Source organism: Prenolepis imparis, unplaced genomic scaffold, assembly GCF_030444845.1.
Source record: "Prenolepis imparis isolate NDT839.2.m4 unplaced genomic scaffold, iyPreImpa1.0 SCAF_4, whole genome shotgun sequence".
NCBI classification, from domain to species: domain Eukaryota; kingdom Metazoa; phylum Arthropoda; class Insecta; order Hymenoptera; family Formicidae; genus Prenolepis; species Prenolepis imparis.
In genome coordinates this window covers 20,475,325-20,496,415 of record NW_028141162.1, presented here as the reverse complement: position 1 = coordinate 20,496,415, position 21,091 = coordinate 20,475,325, and the positions used below count along the sequence as shown (strand labels likewise).

Genomic DNA, 21,091 nt, shown 5'->3' with positions numbered 1-21,091 from the left:
TTTATGGGAAATAAAGTAATATAAACAATTTTTTAAATTTTAATTAACACTTACCTTGAAGGAATGCAAAAATGTAAAAATTTATAATAATTTTTATGATGCTATTTACAATGCGACAGACGTGGCACGACAAACATTTGGTTGCTAAGTAAATATGCGCCGAGCGCTCAGTGGCGTCTCAAGTTCATGAAGCAAAATGTTCAAATTATAAACTGTTTCTTTACATATGTAATAGCGCTAATACATAAATTTTTTCTTTCTCGACTACACTGAGATTTACATTTATCATTTTTTTATTTATCTCATTTACTTTATATGTGCCAATCCTTCCATTTCTTTTCGTTACAGTCCACGCTGATAAATATTTTGAATCGCATGGATAATTATACATAGATTTCTTTTTTTTTTAAATATCACCACAAATTTCTGTGTTCCATATGCGTTTGATTCTCCGGAAGATAGATAGATAGATATGCGTTTATTCGTCCCCTCAGTTTGAAGGCGCTTTTAAGGAGCGGTCCCGAACCTTTACAAAATATTCTCATTCCCCCTTCGCGACCTGGGCATATGCGACCTCTTACCCCCCTCCCTCACGTTTCCCTTCCCCTTCCCCTTCCCCCTGCCTTCTTCTTCATATCCTCCCGCCTCTCGTATCTCCTTCCTCTCTCCTTCCCTTCTGCATTCCTCTATCCTTGACCTTCTTATTCCTTGCGGTTTCCTCCTCCCCTTGTCTTCCTACCGTCTCCCCCTCATCTCAGTCAAAACATCTCGTCTCCGCACATCCTTCCTCTGTAAATCATAACGAAACAAGACAGAGCATGACAAGAACATGACAAACCAAATACGATACGATCACCGTCCTCCATCTCCACCCCCTCCTGACCTCCCTTCCATCCTCTCCCCCTCCCTTCCCCTCCTACCTTATACCTCCTCAACCTCTCTCCACACCTCCATCTCCCTGTCCCACTTCCATTCCCTGCCCTCCACCCATAATCCCCTGCTATCAAACTCTACCCTTTTTCCCCTTCCCCTCTCTAACCTTGCTCTCTCCTTGATCCGCCACTTCATTTTCCTCTCTTCCCTCGTTAGATCCTCGTCCACTTCCATTCTCCACCTTCTCCCAATCTCCCCTCTTTTTTCTAAGATCTCATCCCTATCTCCCTTCTCCTCCATTATGACCAGCAGCCACCTCTTTCCCCCTTCACCTATCCTCTCCTCCACCCCCCTTAACACCACCTTTCTTCCCAGGATCCTTTCAATCAGCAGTTTCAAAAGCCTGCTCCTTTCTTCAAAACTATCCCCCTCTATCCCCCTCCACACCAGGTTCCTCCTTCTCCTTTCCCTCCTCACCTGCTCCTCCAATTTCTCTCTCGCCTCCCTTTCTCTCTCCCTCTCCTCCTCTTTTTTCCTTTTCCTTTCTATTCTGTCTTCTAACCTCTTCCATAACTCCATTCTCCCCTCCTCCTCCTCTTCTTCCTCCACACTCTTCCACCAGCTATCCCCCTCTTGACCCCCTTTTGCTATCCTATCCTCCTCCTTATCACCTTCGACCTTATTCTTCCCTGCTTCTCCCCCTATCATTTTCCCTAACCCCTTGTCGCTCGCCCCCTCACTTTCCTCTCCCTCCCCCTCACTTCCCCTGATCACTCTACGGCCTCTTTTCTCTTCTCTCCCTTCGCCCTTCTTCCTCCTCAGCATCTTCCTTCTTCCTCCCCTTTTCCTCGCTCCCTGCGTCTGCACCTACGGCCTCTTCCTCTGTCGCTGCCTCCTCCCCCTGTCTTCCAACCTGTCATCTTCTTTCTCCTCCTCTTCCCGTGGTTTCCCTCCTCTCTCTCTCTCAAAAGTCTCAGCTCCCTCTCAATCCCTCTCATTCCTTCCACAATCCCGCTCAAGCCTTTCCTTATCCCCTTCAGCTCACTTAACCAGTCCTCTTCCCAACCCATAATCTCACCACTTTCTCTCTGTCAATCTTTCGAATGCTACCTCCACGCACTACTGCGTATCACTATTAGCCCCTCGCAACATGTGCTCGCGCACGTGGCCCGCCGGCTTTCCTGTGTCGCCATCACCTGTAGTCCCAGCATCTCGTTCTACCGCCGGCCGATAACACTCTCCTCCGTCAATTCCTTCCCTACCGACCATTCCGTTCCCTAGTTCTTCTTCTTCATCCGTTCCTTCATCGTGCTCCTTCCTTGCCGACTCCTTCCTTCTCTCAGTTCCACTCTCTTCTACTCTCCCTTCCCGTCGCCGGCGCCCTCTTCATTACTTTCCACACTCTTTCCTTTTGCTCCATACACCTTGCGCCCTCTCTGCTGCTTTCTTCTGCCTCCGTTCCTCTTAGTCATTTCCTTCCTCTTCCCTTCCTACCTCTCTCTCCTGCCGTCATTCTTCTATTTGCTCCGACTTTTCCTTCCTCTAGATCCTTTCTTCTACTCCATTTCCAGCTCTATCTTCAATTGCCCACCTTCCTTATATCCCTTCGTCCAACACTTCTCCAGCCTCCACCATCACTCTCACCGCCGACAAGCCCGTCAGAGCTCAGAGCTCCGAAAACCACCTGTCCACTAGACGACCGCCATCTTTTCTCCCTGATTCTCCGGAAGATAAATATTATTAATTTGTATTATACTGCCATTAGAAAGTAAAACTGTGTTATTAGGTGATTTTGTTGTTAAGAGCACATATTTATACTTTATTTTTTTTTATATTTATTTTTTCTGAATTTTGACAGCTTGATTTTTTTAGAACTTCAATTCCAGATGATACATTTGATTGTGCTTGATGAGTACGAGATATTTCATTGTAACGACGGCATATTTGTGATAAAGGTTTATTTCCATTACGTAATAATTTCTTCATTTTTCCTAATGTATTTTCGAACGGAAATGATGTAATATCAGACAGAGGACATTGCATGAATGACACATCATCCGCAATGTGCAGTAGATTGTGGACGTTGCTAATTAAAAATTCCTTTCCATAAAATTTTTCTGTGAGATGTACAAATTTTTGCAATAAATTTCGGGCATGCGTACAGTATTTTAGTGCTGTCTTTTCCCGACAAAATCCGAATAGGAGCGTGAAGAATCATAAAATGTTTATATATATCTTCCGGTAAAATTTTTTTAAAAATAATTGGTCCAATATACAATAAAAGAAAATTATATTCAGTAGCCTTAAATTTTTTAAATTCTGAAAGGGATCGAGTTGTTCTCTGGAATTCTTCTGGGATGTACTGTTGAATTTTTATTAACAGGGAAGACAATTGTGTTTTTGAATTGTACGATAATTTTTTAATCCAATAGCTTCTTCATAACTCCTAAAGGAGATGCATTGCATCAAGTGGAAAACTATTTATCATGTCAATTGGTGGGTGAACATTAATTAAAGGAGATGTTCCTTTGTGATGTTCACTATTTGCTTGTTCTCTGAAAGAACGATCCGTTCTTATTTCATAATTACTACCTGGGTAGATTGTCCGATTTTTATACCGTTTGCCACGTACTAAACAACGTTCATATGCCCAAAATCTGTTATGATTTTTTATACATTTTACAAATGACCGAGCTGGCCTATCGCAAATAAAAGCTTTAATACAAACTTAAAATACTTGATTATTTACATTTACTCCTTCAGTTTGGAGCAGATTGATTTCCTCAACAAACTTTCCAAAATATTTTTGGATATTTTCTGGTTTTTGATTTCCACAATAAATTGCAACCGGAAATGGTTTATAAATATCAGGTTGATGAAAAATTTTGCATAAAATTGGCCAAAAACTTGTTGAACTCGACTTAAATAGTGGCAAACCATCTACATTTATTACCAACTCTATTATATTATTTAAATGTAAATCAGGATTAAAATATTTTACAAGGTGTGAAGTTAAACCAAAATATACAAATAAACCATTAGCATTTTCATCTAGTTTCTCAATTTTATAATTTTCACTTGTAGTTTGTAAAAATGTTTTAGAGCTTTTTGGTAATTGAGGTAAGATGGGTCGTAATATATTTAATAGATCATCTAAGCGAGAATGGGGAAGTGGCGGAAATTGAAATGCCCATTCTCGAAGATCATTTATAATATTATTTGATTTTTCTTCGACTGACGAATCTGATGAAACTGAAGAAATATTTGCAGACTCATCTTCTGACGCATCCAAACCATCTTCTGACACGTCTTCTTGAATATCAATTTCCTCAGAATTATCATTATCTAATGATATATGTTGAATATGGCGACATTTCGTACACAAATCATATGAGTAGAGACACCTGTCTGTTTTGAAACCAAGGTGATCTCTACCCCCACTTTTCTGTTCAGGAAGCGAGGTATGTGCGACTCTCACGCTCTTTGTTTTCCTTCTTCTTGCGTCGTGCGTTATACATAACACATCTCACATCAGCTGTTCTGATTCGTACGCATTCTCTAAACCGTTTAGTTCTGAATAAAATAATCCATTCTCTCAAGAGTGTTACTTCACTAAACTGCCCATTTCCTCGCGACTATTTTATGTAACAGGTTATGGGCCCAGAACGTTGTTGTTTCCTGGCGGTCGCGAAAATTTAATTGATTTCGGAAAGTGTTTTTCGAGTTTTTTTTTGTTCGAACGGTAGATTGAAAGGACGTCGCGCAGTATAAGCGTGTGTCGCCATTAACGAATAGAAGGATTCTTCGCGTCGGTTAAACGCGGAAAGAACATTCATTTAGAGTGTTGATAATCAGAGTAATTATCGAGTTGACGTCAAACAAGTGACGAAGTTTGACGGAATGAATTTCCAACTATGGAAATTCCAGATCAGCACAGTTTTAAGAGCGCAAGGAGCGATCGGATACGGATGGGACCGTTCCAAAACCCGAGGTGGGCACGAACGGATATACCGATTGGTGCAAGAATAACGCCATTGCGATGTGCACTTTGTCCACAACAATGGAATTCTCACAGTTAGAATGCCTGATTACGTGCGTTACGGCCAAAGAGATGTGGGATAAATTGCTCAGTATCCACGAGCAAAAGTCGGCCTGTAATTTATTGCATCTAAATCAAAGATTTCATAGCTACAGAATGAGCATCGATGATTCGATTTCTCAGCACATAACTAAAGTCGAAAACATGGCCAGACAATTAAAGGATTTAAAAGAATATCTCCGACAATGCAGTAATGGCTAAAATTCTAGGGAGCTTGCCCATGAAATATAACGCAATAATAACGGCATGGGATAGCGTTGCGATCATGGATCAAACGCTCGAGAATCTCCGTCAAAGATTGCTAAAAGAGGAAAACAGACTAACGCATCAAGACGAGGAGGAATCTGCGTTTAGCGCTGAAAATGCATCGAAGAACGGGCGTTCGTCATCCAAGCGCGGCAATCCGAAGAGAAATAAGCCGAAGCGTGAATTTATATGTTACGGTTGTGGCAAGTCAGGCCACATAAAGGCTAATTGTAGAAAGAAAAATGGCGGGAAGTCTGAGCAGAACGAGAAGAGAGCGCTGTTAGCTGTTTTTAAGGATGAAGAAGACGGAAACTCGACGACGGACATTTTTGTGTTCAGCACCTCTAGTGCTGAGAAGGAAAAGTTCGCGCGGAGAGACAATCGCGACGTATGGTTCGGCGATAGTGCGTGTTCAAGACACATAACGTACAGACGAGACTGGTTTTCCAGTATTAGTGAAGCCGGTGGGAGCATCGTGCTAGGCGACGACGGTCCGTGTGAGATAAAAGGCTGCGGTGTTGTACCAGTGAAACGACTAATGAACGACGCGTGGATAGACATTAACCTTGAGAACGTGTTGTTTATCCCGGGATTCAAACGAAATTTGATATCTCTTGGTGTGTGCACGGGCAGAGGTTATAACGTCGTGTTGACAAGGGACGCGTATTAGTATATTACATAAACGAAGATAGAGAACTGATTGTTGAAGGTGTAAAGCAAAGCAATCAACTTTACAGGCTTTTCTTAAAATCATCGCTTGAGCCTGAAGCACATGTCGTCGTAGAAAAGGGCAGCTTACAACTCTGGCATGAGAGACTTGCTCACATTAATGTAAAGTCAGTAAATCAGCGCGATACTGAGAAGCTCGTCGACGGTATAAAAATAACAAACAACAGTGAGTTTTTCTGCGAGCCGTGTCAAGTTGGCAAATCGCACCGAAAAAGCTTTGAAAAGAAAATCAAGACGCGTGCGAAACGTGAACCCGGACGATTTATTCACAGTGATGTATGCGGATCGATGTCCGTGAATTCGTTTGGAGGATCCCGTTTTTATGTAACGTTCAAGGATGACGCTTCAGGATTTCGGCACGTATTCTTTATGAAACACAAATCAGACGTGTTCGAAAGATTCAAAGAATACGAAGCAGGAAACCCGATCTGTCACATGTGAAAGTGTTCGGTAGTGATGCATTCATGCATGTACCGAAGATGCATCGTAGGAAACTGGATCCGAAGGCAGAGAAGAATATTCTAATTGGATACAGCGGAGATTCACAAAACTACAACTTGTACAATCCACACACGAAGAAGATCGTCGTAAATCGAGATGTGACATTCAATGAGAAAGTAACGACTTCGGTGAAGAAATCAACCACTGTTGATGTGAGCATAAATGGCATCACAATGAATTCACCAGCCGAGGAGGGTGTCGAGGACGTCGAAAAGGAAGAAGAAGAAGACGACAACCAGGTATTCGACGACGCTGATGATCCTGGTGAAGACAATCAAAATAAAATTGACGATGGTCGTGCACGATTGAGAAGTCGAGAGTCAATTCGCCCACCAGATAGATATGAACCTCATATTACAGAGTGTAATCTGAGTGTAAAATGAGCCAGTCACCTTCGCAGAAGCCATGAGGTGATCGGAGGCAGACAAGTGGAAGTGCGCCATCGAGGAGGAGTTGGAAGCTCATAAAAACAATGGAACGTGGAAAGTTGTTTCATTGCCACCGGACAGGAAGCCCATAAACTCGAGATGGGTATTTAAACTGAAGAAAACAGTGGGAGACGTGGTGCGCTACAAAGCCCGTCTCTGTGCCAGAGGTTTCTCGCAGCGTCCAGGAATCGATTATAAAGAGACATTCTCGCCTGTAGTCGCAGGTACGACTCATTGCGAACCTTGCTGGCAGTCGCCACGGAACAGAACCTAGAGATCAGTCAGTTCGACGTCAAGACGGCATTTCTGTATGGTCAACTGGAGGAGGAAATATACATGAAGATCCCAGAGGGACTCCAAACGAGCAACGCCAGTGATGAGAAGAAAATGGCCGTGTGCAAGTTAGTGAAAGCGTTGTATGGCTTAAAACAAGCCTCATGCTGTTGGAATGAGAAATTTAAAGCATTCCTTAAAAAATTAAAATTCAGTGAGTGTGAGTCTGATAAGTGTGTATTCAAAGGACACATTAATGACAGTATGATCTGGCTTGCACTGTATGTAGATGATGGTTTAATTTTTGCAAAACCGAAGGAAACCATAAATGTAATTATTGATGCATTGCGTAAAACATTTCAAATAACGGTAGGAAATGCAAATGTATTTGTAGGCATGCAGATAGAAAGAGATCGTGCTAATAAAACAATGTCAAATCACCAGCACGAATACATTGAGAAAATTATAACAAGATTTAATATATTACAAATTCAGAAGGAGGCTATATGGAGCCACGCGTAGGGTGTAGGTACGCAAATACTAAAAACAAACTGTTGGAATAACAAATTTATTAAATCTAAACGTTTCGGTCCTTTCTTTGGACCTTCTTCAGTAAATTTAATACAATAAATTATAATGGAGAATCTACATACTGCCGCACGCAGCGCAAAAGCCGTGAGCCCCCCGATCGATACCCCACTAAATAGACAAAGTGAAATAATATGTTATGAGGTACTCAAAAGTGGACTCTAATGAAGAGTATAGTGAGGAATTTCCGAAAGGGGGCTCACTCTTACTCACACACTCATCCATCGCACATTTGCACGACCGTACGCGGACGCGTCCGACGCACGAGTGAAGAAGATATTCGGTTTGATGCTATTTATAAGGCGCCATACAATGGCTCATAGCCTGTTATCGAAGTCAATGTCAAACCCAATGTGTGGAATTTATTTCTCTCTCTCTCCCTCTCCCTCTCCCTCTCCACTCTCTCTCTCCCCCTCTCTCTCCCTTCCCCCCTCCGTCTCTCTCCCTCTATCCCTGTCCTTCTTTCCTCTCGCTTCCCCTCCCCTTTTTTTTATGCTGTGGAAACCTCCAAGAGGTACCCTTGCCCCCCGGGTAAAGAGCAAGGGTTATGTGGGATTCCTTCTCCTCATCCCAGGGAGAACCGAGGTTTTCCCTGTGATGGGGCACAGAAGGGGACCGCACTAAAACCACAGCGGGTGTCCTTCTCGGGCGTTTAGGTAGGGAGCGTGGAGGATGTTGGAAACCCATGCCGACTCCACGCCCCCCCCGCCTTTTCTTTCTCGGAGAAGGGTCACCCTCCTCTCCGCCATCGTGCGGACTTCGCGATTGCGACGCGGGACGACACCGATCCCGCGTCGCGCCCTCCCAAAGAGTTTGGGGGGCGGAGTCACGGCTCGAGTATTCCCGCTCGAGCCGGGGCCCCCCGCCTCCAAGGTTGGTGCTCCCTCCACCTCCAAGGGGGGGAATTGGATTCGGCATTTAGCCCCAGAGGCCCTCACCAAAGGACTCTCCTCTCTCAGAGGAGAGTCCTCTTTACAATGGTGATGTCCTCTCCCCGGTGCCTTATGGCTCCCGGTAAGAGAGCACTTCCCGCTGCATTTCCGTCCAAGAGGGAGGTCGCGCGCGCCGTTAGCCGGGCATGGGCCCAGCCACCGGCGACACACGATCCCCCGGCCTCCCCGATTGCAACTTCCTCCGCTCCCATGGGAGTTAGGACCGCAATCGGGGAGGTTGCCCATTTTGAGGGATTTGGGCGAGCATGCCACGCCGGAGCTTAGCCTACCCGCCCCCACCCCCAATTCCCGAGAGGTCGGGGGAGGAGACCAAGACTTAAGCGTCTCGGGTCCACCCCCGAAAACCTCATTCCGGGTCAATATTGACCCCGGGGAGGCGGGTGAGTCTCCCCCTCCGTTGTTGTGGAGGGGGTTCCTCCCGCTGCTCTCTCTATCCTCCTCCGCCCGCTCCAAGGAGCGTCTTCTCCTTCCACTTCTCTCCCTCTCTCTCTCGGCTTCCTCCTTCTGCAGCATTACTGTGCTGCAGAAGGAAGAGAATCCCTTCCAGGCATCTTCGCTTCCTATCACTGCTCTTACAACACTGGGCAGTAATAGGTCCCCTCCGATTGTGGCCACGAGCTCGGCTCTTTCTCCCGCCCAGGCTGCACACTCCTGCAGGGTGTGCTGGGCGGTGTCCCGCTCGTGGCCACAATGGTGACATCGTGTCGTGCGCTCCTTCCGTATACGACCCAGGTACTCGCCAAAACATCCATGACCTGTGAGCACCTGGGTCATACGGTAGGTTACACCCCCTTTCGCCCTGTCCAACCAGTCTGTTAGGCAGGGCTGGATGGCCCCGACGATGCGCTGACCAGGCAGTCTTGGGCCGAGAAGATTCTCGGCCCACTCCTCGATCAGCGCCCGTCGGGTATGGACCCTCAGGGCCCGCCGGACACCGTCCGTAACCGGAATGCCCGCCCGCTGATACGCTCGCGTACGCCGATATACTTTGGCGTACATGCGGGCGAGCAGTTCTGCAGGGAGTACACCTGAAAGCACCCCCACAGCCGTCCAGCTGACTGTACGGTAGCCCCGGCAGATCCTGTTCGCCACCCGCTTTGGCAACTGATGCATTGCATCTTTAGCTTTGCGGGTGGCTCCCAGCTTCTCTGCCCATACCGGGGCTCCGTACATCAGCATAGAGTGAACGGCATAGAGACGGCGAACACTCTCGTCAGGGCCCCCGAGATTAGGCAGCAGCCGGCATAGTGCCATCGCTGCCCTTTCTACTCTCGGGGAGATTTGACGAAGGTGCTCGCCGAAGCTCCTCTTTCCATCCAGGTGGAGACCCAAGTATTTCATATGGGTCCTCACGTCCACAAGGGTGTTCTCCAACGTGATCTGGGCTTTTGGCGGCGTCCCCTGAGAACCGTTGTGCATAAACACTGCCTCAGTTTTTTGGGGCGCCACTTTAAGCCCGATCTGTTTGATTAGCCGCACGACACGAGCTACCGCCAGATTGGCTCGCGCAGTCGCCTCCTCCCACGTTTTTCCCCCGGCCATCACCAGCGTGTCGTCTGCGTAGCAGATTGCGTGACAGCCGGGGGGCAGGGCAGTCCGAAGTCGCTTCCCCCCCTTCTCTATCTCCCTCTTTCAAACATACAACGTATGGAATTTCATGTTACAAATGATTTATGGCTCTATAAAGGAATTCGATAACAACTAAAAGAAGACCGTCTTTCAGGAAATTTGAGGCATATTGCAACTGATTTTTGAAACATTTCACGAAAGGCTTAAGACTGTTTGCGAGAAATAAAAATAATAATTCAGGTGACGCTAACAGAACACCTGATAATAATTCGGCTCGCGTTGCATATTTTAATGTCCCATACATACCCAAATTGTCCGAGCGGTTTAGCCATGTGGTCCGTGATCTAGATGTAAAAATGTCCTACACAGGTTTGAATAAGTTACGCTCGGTTATCCGCGTGCATAAAGACACACTGCAGAAAGACTGGCATAATAACGTTGTATACAAAATTTCATGTCAAAATTGTAATGCCTCTTATGTCGGTCAGACCAGCAGACAGTTGAGAACACGCATTAGGGAGCACAGAAATCACATAAAAAGAAACACCGCGCAAAAATCCGTGATCACGGACCACAGGCTGAATAACCACGAATTTGATTGGGATAACGTTGAGATCTTGGATGAGGAACCGCTTCTAAGAAAGAGACTTGTCAGAGATGCTGTTTATCAGGCGCCAGATAAATGGCCTAAACCGACAAGAAGACAGAGTGTCTAAGTCAAGCATATATATCTGTTGTGACAAATATGCCTCAAATTTCCTGAAAGACGGTCTTCGTTTAGTTGTTATCGAATTCTTTTATAGAGCCATAAATCATTTGTAACATGAAATTCCATACATTGTATGTTTGAGAGAGGGAGATAGAGAAGGGGGGGAAGCGAGAGGAAAGAAGGACAGGGATAGAGGGAGAGAGACGGAGGGAGGAAGGGAGAGAGAGGGGGAGAGAGAGAGTGGAGAGGGAGAGGGATAGGGAGAGGGAGAGAGAGAGAGGGAGAGAAATAAATTCCACACATTGGGTTTGACATTGACTTCGATAACAGGCTATGAGCCATTGTATGGCGCCTTATAAATAGCATCAAACCGAATATCTTCTTCACTCGTGCGTCGGACGCGTCCGCGTACGGTCGTGCGAATGTGCGTTGGATGAGTGTGTGAGTAAGAGTGAGCCCCCTTTCGGAAATTCCTCACTATACTCTTCATTAGAGTCCACTTTTGAGTACCTCATGACATATTATTTCACTTTGTCTATTTAGTGGGGTATCGATCGGGGGGCTCACGGCTTTTGCGCTGCATGCGGCAGTATGTAGATTCCCCATTATAATTTATTGTATTAAATTACTGAAGAAGGTCCAAAGAAAGGATCGAAACGTTTAGATTTAATAAATTTGTTATTCCAACAAGTTTGTTTTTAGTATTTGCGTACCTACACCCTACGCGTTGCTCCATATAGCCTCCTTCTGAATTTGTAATTTATCAATGCAGGGAGCCTGTGTTGCCTTAAGATTTAATATGACTGACGCAAATTCAATCGGTGTTCCATTTGCTCCGAGTGCAGTATTAGCGTCGAGTCATTCAGAAAAGTCGTTGGATGTACCATATCGAGAGGCTGTCGGTAGTCTAAATTTTCTCGCGATAATTAGTCGTCCAGACATTGCTTATGCTGTTAGTGTAACCAGCAGATTTTTGAATAAATTCGATTCAAATCATTGGAACGCGGTGAAAGGAATCATTAAATACTTGATAGAGACTCGAGACTTGAAAATAACATATTCATTCGAACGTGGAAATAACAGTCTTGTAGCATACTCAGATGCAGATTATGCTGGAGATGTTGACACGCGAAGGTCAACGTCAGGTTTTCTAATAAAGCTCGTTAACGGTCCTATTGTTTGGGGTTCGCAGAGACAAAGCATGGTAACCTTGAGTACAACAAAGGCAGAGTATGTTGCTGCGAGTATTGCAACAAGAGAAATTATGTGGTTGAAACATTTGTTGACAGATATCGAATATCAATATATCGGTCCAATTGTCCTAAAGGTGGACAATCAAGCTGCCATAAGATTAACAAAAAATCCAGAATATCACAAGAGAACGAAGCATATTGATATTCGTTATCATTTTATAAGAGAAAAGGTTGTAAATAACGAATTAGAAATTCAGTATGTTTCGACAGATGTACAGTTAGCCGATCTATTAACGAAAGCGATTGCCAAAGATAGATTTAGAATGTTACGAGAATACATTGGTATGCATTGAGAGTGTTAAATAATATGTATATGTGTGTACTTAATGAGTGGGAGTGTTGAATATTGTCACGTCCGGTCACATAAAATTTTTATAATACTTTCACATGAAATAAATTCTAAGTTTTCTAAGCGCTGTTTGAAAAGCGCGCCAGTGCCGGCCATGATGCCTAACTCAGCCTAGTGACTAAGGGAGGCGCTGCGTAACGTCTAGGAACTTCCTACTACGGGGAAACGCCCCCGCCACACCGAGCGTCTCCCACTCTCGGGCCGCCGCAGCGCCCGAGCCACCGAAAACGAAGGACCTCAGAGCGGTCCCAAAATCCGACAGTTCACATCGCGACTCCAACTAGAGCAGTCATACCTAGAACGCTCTCCTAATTCTAAATTTAATTCAATTCTAACATTCTAACTCTAAGTCCTAACTCTAGCATTATAACTTTAACTTTAGTTAACCTTGTATCGTGTAGTGTTAATTTAGAATAAAAGTGTGTGTTTCATTTATAATAATTCTCCACATTTATTTTAAACAATTCCAATTCCAATTTCACGCGTTTCTAATATAATATTTTGCTCTATTATTATTACTATTCTAATATTACGATTTTAGTATTTCTAAAATATTCCTAAAACGTGTTCTTCCAATCTGCACGTGTAGTGAAAATCTATTATATGAATAATTTTCTTAGTGGAATCCAAGCTGCGACTTAGAGAGGACGAACCGCTCGTCGCTGCCACACGATTTCACTTTTCTTATAATTTCTGAATTCTGTTGTGACTACTTTGAGAGGACGAGCCGCTCGTAGTTACGCACTGGAACAATAACCGACAGTGAGGACCGCCGCACGTCGACTTATTGTAAAAGTGACGCAATATTCAGAATTTTTTTATTATAAATCATTATACCTAAGACACGCCGTGCAGGCAGGAAAAACCAACTTCGCCGTTCAACCGCGCGACTCTACTATCCGGCATCATCGAGTGAATATTCAAATCTTATCGGCACCTACTATCATAACGACTCAGAATACGATAATTTATTTGACGGAACCGCGCCGTTCACTGTTAATAATGAAGACGTTAAACTGAGGAAGTGGCCAGTGCAATTGACTCCAATCGAAATCGAGAACCCTCGTATTCCGAGACACGACATCCCGGACAACGATCCTCGCCGCACCCGGTACTTGCAAATCAGGGCGGACATCCTGCACACCGGCTACGACGCGCCTACTCCAGAGCATTGGGGAACCACTGTCCACCCCCTAGAGATCAACTAAGGTAAATCTCAATTATTATAAACAATTGGAATAAATAATGAAATTCAACGCTAAGATTCTAGTATTAAAAGACAAGACTATTTGCCGTCACGAATTGCCAAACTATCGAAATAATTTCAAACACATACGGGTGTGTATAATTATTGTTTAAACATGTTTCAAATTAATATTTTCTACGAATTATGAAATATAACTTTACACGTGGTCTCTAGAATATTCGTAAAGACTCTTGGAAAACTCAGTTTTCCACGAGCCATAAAAGTGAAACTCTGTTTTTTTGCCTAGGGTCATAAAACTGACCCTTAGACCCTTGATAAAAAAAAAAGTGTCTCGACGATTTCTCTTTTGCAAACTAAGCTAACGTAGCACACTCAATAAATACTCTAGAATTCCGAATAAAATAACGTGAACGTTTTATTCATTTATTTAATTCTTTTTATTTAAATAATTCACTCATGTGCCCAATAAGGCCTCGGTATCTTACCGCCCCGTACATCTTGCCTCTTCCCGAAGAGGAAGAAGAGCCTATTGAACAAGGAACCTCTTACTGCCAAATATCAGTCGGGTTTATTAATAAAGAAACAAATGCCGCCTTTTGCGTAGACTGCCATATGCGCTTACGCGGTACTGCTCGAAACAAATGGTTGAAGATTGCTAAACATTTACTCGTAATCGGTAACTTACCGACCGGAATAATTTGCTCAGTGTGTAACTTCCATCGACTGTCGATAACTCGCGACCCTCAACTCCACTGTTACCGTTGCCAGATAGCTTACTTACGATACATCAACGGCGAAGAAATCTTTCGTATCGACACTGATGATAACATCGTGATTACAATTTTCCACTCCGTCGATGATTCCCTCGAACGTTTTCACGATTATATTCGATAATATCCCCATACTCCTGTGCAACATTTGCAACTCCCTCGTACGAATCCTAAGGCGACACCCTCCCCTCCGCAAGACATTGAACCTTTGCGTGTAACCTTGGCGGAACACCCTTCGTCGTGGGTATCCCCGAAAAAGTTTTCCGAAATACGACGTTGATCAGCGCGATAGTCCGAGCACGTGGACCGCGATAATTATTTCTCGCGAATTTCACGCCGCGACTGCGCCCCGGACGTAACAATATGGCGACATTTCGTACACAAATCATATGAGTAGAGACACCTGTCTGTTTTGAAACCGAGGTGATCTCTACCCCCACTTTTCTGTTCAGGAAGCGAGGTATGTGCGACTCTCACGCTCTTTGTTTTCCTTCTTCTTGCGTCGTGCGTTATACATAACACATCTCACATCAGCTGTTCTGATTCGTACGCATTCTCTAAACCGTTTAGTTCTGAATAAAATAATCCATTCTCTCAAGAGTGTTACTTCACTAAACTGCCCATTTCCTCGCGACTATTTTATGTAACAATATATTTGTCTCGTTTTCCAAAGGAAAAATGTTTTGTACTTCAATCGCTGACTCTGTCTGTATGTTACTGTTAAAACAGTTTTGTTGTTGAAAATTATCAACTTGGAACAATTCCGATTCATCAGGTGACGTATAACTTGATGGCCCTGTTATGTTGTTTTCCGCAGAATTTTCGTTTCGACTTCTTTTTCGAAGCACACGATATTTTTGAACTCTTAAACGTGTTGAAACACGTTTCCTGGCTAATCTTCTATCAAATAGATCCATAATATCGCACTAATAACCTTAACTGTCAAACGTCTTGGAACAATGCAGCACACTATGTGAAGTATGTACATTATTTAGATAACAAAAAATATATGTGAGCCGGTTATATATAGTGAGCGATAATACTAAATACTGCGACATTATAGATCTGTTTGATAAAAAATTAGAACCCGGAAGATGTTTTTCAACACGTTTAAGAATGCAAAATATCGTATACTTCAAAAAAGAAATCGAAAAAAAATTCTGCAGAAAATAGCATAACAGCCATCATATTGTACGTCACCTGAAGAATCGAAACTGCTTAAAATTGATAATTTTCAAAACTATTTTTACAGTGGCATACGGTCAGCAATTAATATTAAATTATATATATATATTAATTATATATATTATTTTTATTAGATATTAAATATATTACGACCCATCTTTAATTGCCAAAAAATTCAAAAACATTTTTACAGACTACATGTGCAAATTATAGAATTGAAAAATTTTAAGAAAATTATAATGATCTATTTGTACCTACTTATATTTTGGTTTAACTTCACACCTTATAGTGTAATTCTAATTTACATTCAAATACCATCTAATTATAAATGTATAGATTTGTCATTATTAAAATCTAGTCCAATAATTTTTTGGCCGATTTTATGCAAAATTTCAAAAATCAGGAAACATCCAAAATTATTATTTTGAAAACTTTGTTGTGAAGTTAACGTACTCCAAACTGAGGAATTGTAAGGAATTGTAAATAATTAATTATTTTAAGTTTCTATTAAAGCTTTCATTTGCGATAGACCAGCTCGTTCATTTGTTAAATGTATAAAAAATTTTAATAAATTTTAGGCATGTGAGCATTATACGTAGTACGTAGCATATAATATAAAAATCGAACAGCATAGATGATATCTCCTTTAATTAATATTAACCCACCAATCGATATAATTAACAATTTTCCGCTTGATGCAATGCATCTCCTATAAAAGTAATGCAGAAACATTTGGTATGGTGGCTCGAAGGTGCGGAAGACAAACAATATGTTAAAAATTATTGTACAATTCGAAAACACACAATTATCATCTCTGTTGATAAGAATTCAACAAGACATCCGTGCGGAATTCCAGAGAATAATTCGATTCCTTTTTGAATTTAAAAAATTTAAAGCTACTGAATATCATTTTACTTTACATCCGTTTGAAAATGTGTATTATGAAAAATGAAGAAATGATTATGTAATAGCAGTAAACCATTATCGTAAATATATGCCGTGGAAAAATATATAAATATATTACGTGGACTGTAACGAAAGAAATAGAAGAATAATTATTACATATGTAAAGTGAATAAAATTCAGAAAAAAATGATAAATATAAATCTCAGTAAATTCGAAAAAGAAAAAATATATGTATTAAGACTGTTGCATATGTGTAACAATCTTATTGTTGCAAGAAGGTACTGTTATGCCCGGTTACGCCTGTCACTGAATTGTAAATAATATAATATTATTATAATTCTTACATTCTCTCTTTCTCTCTCTCTCTCTCTCTCTCTCTCTCTCTCTCTCTCTCTCTCTCTCTCTCTCTCTCTCTCTCTCTCTCTCTCTCGTATTTTTCTTTTACGATAAAAAGAATTATATGTATATAATTATATGTATATGTATATATATGTATATATATACACAACTTTGTGTCCTGTTTTTATTAATATGCAAATCTGTTAATAATTCATTGCAAAAAAATTCTTATGTTTTTTAAATTTATTCTAAAACTATTTGAGAATATATAGAGATTTGCTTTATGAAATAATTTTTTATCTCTGAGCTTTTTTTATGTAATAATTATTTGAAAAAAATTATTACTATTTTTAATGATATTTATAAATATTTAATACCCTTGATGTACATTATTAATAATCTAGGAACATATTGTGATAGGGAAAAAAATTCAAAAAATTAAACATTTAACAGAGTATATGTACTTACAACGAAAAGTGAGCTAGATATTCTGACTGCAACTAAATAAAAAAATAATTTAGAAGAATTAAGAATGATGCAAATAACTAATGAAAATCAAGAAACATTGCAATTTAATTTATATTTTCCAACGAGGCATATATACATTATCCTTATCAGGACCTGATTAAATAATTGTACCATGTTTCGAATAGAATAAGGCAACATGTCCTGATCAGGGCCCGCTTATGTAACCTTATAAAATTTTGCAATTTAATTTATATTTTCCAACGAGGCATATATACATTATCCTTATCAGGACCTGATTAAATAAATTGTACCATATTTCGAATAATATAAGGCAACATGTTCTGACCGGGGCCCGCTTATGTAACCTTATAAAATTTTGCATTTTATTTTTGCGTTTTTTTATATTTTCTGACGAGGCATATATACAGAGTCCTCATCATGACCTGATCAGATTACGTGATTAAACTTTGCTTTCAGCTTTACTATGATTACTCGATTAGGTAATAATAAGAACCTAATCGGTTAGCCTTAGTAAGGCATGCCTTAAGACTGCCCGGCCAGGTCCTTATGACATATCGGGCCAATTTCTAGTCGGGTCATATTATATCGGCCAATGTTTTCAATATTCAAGCAGGATATGCCGCTTTAACTAAAATCCACAAAAACGTAGCATAAATCGAGCATAACATGCGTATTCACACTGTATTGGTAGAAATACTGGAAAAATAAAATACTGCTAAAATTTTAGACTTAATATATGATGATTTAATCTCGATGCTTATTGATTCATTTTTATGCTATGCATATGCAGCTACATCAATTTGCATAAGTGTGCGATAGCTTTAAAAGCACAGGCTTTTGCATAACGCATAAGGGAATCAGTTTACCAATCAGAATCTTTCATTTTTATCCCCAGGATATAAATTAAGGACTCTGATTGTTTGATTCCTTTATGCGTTATGCATTATGTATTATGCAAAAGTTTGTGATCCTCTCCTAAAAGTTGGTGCGTTATTGTCGCCATTCTGATGCTACTGCAGAGTAGCATCAGAATGGCGACAATAACGCACCAACGTTTAGGAGAGGATCACAAACTTTTGCATAATACATAATGCATAACGCATAAAGGAATCAAACAATCAGAGTCCCTAACGACTTTAGATGTTCCATTTAACGAATGCAACGCTAGTGGAATCATCTTATTCTTGTTGTTCACTAAAGGCAGATTATGCTCGCGAACGATTACTTTTCTATAAAATATTTAATTATTATTATTATTTATAACTAATTATTTATGTAATGTATATTATTTGCTTACTTATTTCATAGATGTATATTTAACGTATGTTTTAATTCAGTATTGGATATTAAAACCGAGTAACTCTTGATTATAAAGCAAGTGTTAACAAAACTGTTGTTAAATGTCAAACTCAATTTAGAAGAAAAGAAATTACAAAACTTTATACAAGAAGAATGGAGAATATAAAAAAATTGCAATATTATCTATTATAAAAGTTCAAAAGAAACTATATAATTTTGAAAAACAAATTTTTATTACCTGATTGGATTTCTCTTGGAGAAGCTACTTTAACATTAATACAATTTAATCGCCGCAAGAGAAACAGAGCGAATATTAATTTTTGGTTTTAAAAATTACAAAAGGATTAATAAAATCATCGATATGTTCAGTGGATTATCTAAAAAGAAAAGAAACAGACACAAAAATATGTGCGATTTTGTATACGCGGAAATTAGGAAGAACTGTTCCTATAATATTAAATAAACTTAATTAAAATGTGTACAAACAATGTATTTTTACAGTAAAGAAATAAAAAATGCTTTTGAAAAATTTTTACTCATGGTATTCCAGACAAAATTATTGATAAATATTTACGTATATGTATATCGAATTATGTTGCATTTTGCTAAAGAAATCGAAACCGAATTTCCTGTATATACGTGACACTACGTTTAAAAAACATATAGCCATGTGAAATGCCACTATAGGAATTACTCTTAATTTAATAGACCATCAGATTACAGATCTGGTCGATTTCCATTATAAAATATACACAGATATGTGTGTGTGTGCGTGTGTGTGTGGTCAGTAATAGTTAAAGATATTACAAAAGTCACAACTTCTAGAAGCTGCACAAGGCGTGAGAGATGCAATTTTTTTATGTCCTGTATTGTAGAAAATTTTGTAATTTTTTGTCTTCTAAATTCTGTTTGAGATTCGACTATAGTTTTGTTAACACTTTGTAACACTTGCTCCATAATCAACAGTTAAGTTTTTAAGTATTAATAGTCAACAATTTAATTGATGAAAGCAACAGCAGGCATTAAAATAATTTAAACATAAAAATCACAGAGAATGTATAGTATATACAGAGTATATATAGAATATATATGGAATAGTATATATAGGATATATAGAATTAAAAATTCCCTTTTTAGCTGCTAATAGGACAACAATATCTATAATATATAACTACTTGTGTAAAAGAAATGTGTATTAATAACAACAAGCGATGTGTGGAATGTAGAAACGGATACAATTCAATGCACTTTTGCATTGTGCTATTTTTTTATTTATTTATTTGCTTCAGATATCATGTACTTTCGTTGTTCAGTTGCCACGATTTTTTCTCATTATGAAAAGAGGAAATCCTTATTTCTGTATATACACATTGGTTTTATTTTTGTTATCAAAATATAAAATCAATTTATAGCAATGTATGTTTTGTCATATATTTTTTAAAAATATATACGACATATAATCGTAATATAAGAAGGAAAACAAAATATTTTTAGATATTTTTACTTTGCATCATTTAAAATAAATATATAAATATGATGTTTTAGAAGTCGGCCAATAGAGCCAAGCGCGAAAATTAATTTTTAATTTTTCGGAACAGTATCTCTTGGTTTGAGATTACTGAGTTCCATTGATTAATTATTAATTAACCTCGTACTTACAACGGAAAAATAGGCGAGAAAAATATTGGTCCAAAAAGTCGCTGAAGCGGGATTATTAATATTGAGAGCCGATTAAAAAATATTTCTTAAGTTAAAATAAATATATTACAATAAATATAAAAATAAACATAAAAATGAGACCTTTTACGCTTTTTTCTTATTATATACCCAAATAGCACCGTACGTTCTATGGACGTCCGTTTTACGTCCATTTTACTACCATACGTCCATGGACATAATAAGGTCGTCCACTTTACATCCATACAAGGATATATATATTGGGTATATAAACGAACGTCCAATGGACGTCCATATGAGATCCCTTTTATATAATTAATTTAAGAATATATACTGTACATCCAATGGACGTCTTTACATGGACTTATTTTGGACTTATCATTATTCCATTTTTATTTGTCATTAAAAAAAGAGTTTTGTAAGGCATAAAGCGTACGTTACTTTTCCGTCACGTAAGATATATACAGGGTGTCCGGTGGTTCGCGTTTCACCTCTCGTAGGCAGGTAGAGTGGGTTAAACCGAGTGGAAAAGTCCTGTACCATTTTGCGAAATGCGCAATAATTAATGAGAAATTAATTAATAAAGATCGGCCGATTTACGCGCGCGGCGAGAAGAGACAGCCCACAGTTACGCCGTTTCTAAGCGCGC

The 21,091-nt window shown here is 40.1% G+C and overlaps 1 pseudogene; it reads left to right on the top strand.

Moving 5' to 3' along the window:
* The first annotated feature begins 11,767 nt into the window (after positions 1–11,767).
* LOC145935616 (uncharacterized) lies at positions 11,768–12,514 on the top strand (annotated as a pseudogene).
* Positions 12,515–21,091: the final 8,577 nt, after the last annotated feature.